General features: G+C 39.9%; 1 non-coding gene across 1 annotated transcript; it reads right to left on the bottom strand.

Annotated features, from left to right (window-relative positions):
- Positions 1–606: 606 nt before the first annotated feature.
- Positions 607–711, bottom strand: LOC127744470 (small nucleolar RNA R71). Its single transcript, XR_008005457.1, has one exon. It is a non-coding gene; the product is annotated as a small nucleolar RNA R71 (small nucleolar RNA).
- Positions 712–965: the final 254 nt, after the last annotated feature.

Below are 965 nucleotides of genomic sequence, written 5' to 3'. Positions count from 1 at the left end.
GTATAAATTATCCACTCATCACTGTGACATAGAGGATTCCTCTTCTTTTTCTGTTCTCTTCTCTTTCATATGAGCAGGAACAAGGAAAAAGGCATTCTTGTTGAAGCTGATCCAGAACCTGAAAGGACTCTGAAGAGGAAACTAAGAGAAGCTAAATTACAACAATCCAGAGACAACCTTGCTGAAATTTTCGATCAAGAGAAGGAGATGGCAGCCGAATCCAACAACAATAATGCAAGGAGGATGCTTGGTGATTATACTGCACCTACTTCCAAGTTTGATGGAAGAAGCATCTCAATTTCTGCCATTGGAGCAAACAATTTTGAGCTAAAACCTCAATTAGTTGCTCTAATGCAACATAACTGCAAATTTCATGGACTTCCATCAGAAGATCCCTACCAGTTCTTAACTTAGTTTTTGCAGATCTATGAGACTATTAAGACTAATGGAGTAGATCCTGAAGTCTACAGGCTCATGCTTTTCCCTTTTGCTGTAAGAGACAGAGTTAGAGCATGGTTGGACTCTCAACCTAAAGATAGTCTGGACTCCTGGGATAAGCTGGTCATGGCCTTCTTGGCTAAATTCTTTCCTCCTCAAAAGCTGAGCAAGCTTAGAGTGGATGTTTCAGACCTTCAAACAAAAAGATGGTGAATCCCTCTATGAAGCTTGGAAAAGATACAAGTAGATGACCAAAAGATGTTCTTCTGACATGTTTTCAGAATGGACCATGATAGATATATTTTATTATGGTCTATCTGAGTTCTCTAAGATGTCACTGGACCATTCTTCAGGTGGATCCATTCACCTAAAGAAAATGCCTGCAGAGGCTCAAGAACTTATTGACATGGTTGCAAATAACCAGTTCATGTACACTTCTGAGAGGAATTCCGTGAATAATGGGACGCCTCAAAGGAAGGGAGTTCTTGAAATTGATGCTCTGAATGCCATATTGGCACAGAACAAAA

Source organism: Arachis duranensis, unplaced genomic scaffold (assembly GCF_000817695.3).
Source record: "Arachis duranensis cultivar V14167 unplaced genomic scaffold, aradu.V14167.gnm2.J7QH unplaced_Scaffold_354585, whole genome shotgun sequence".
Lineage (NCBI taxonomy): Eukaryota > Viridiplantae > Streptophyta > Magnoliopsida > Fabales > Fabaceae > Arachis > Arachis duranensis.
This window is presented reverse-complemented; position numbering and strand designations above follow the sequence as displayed.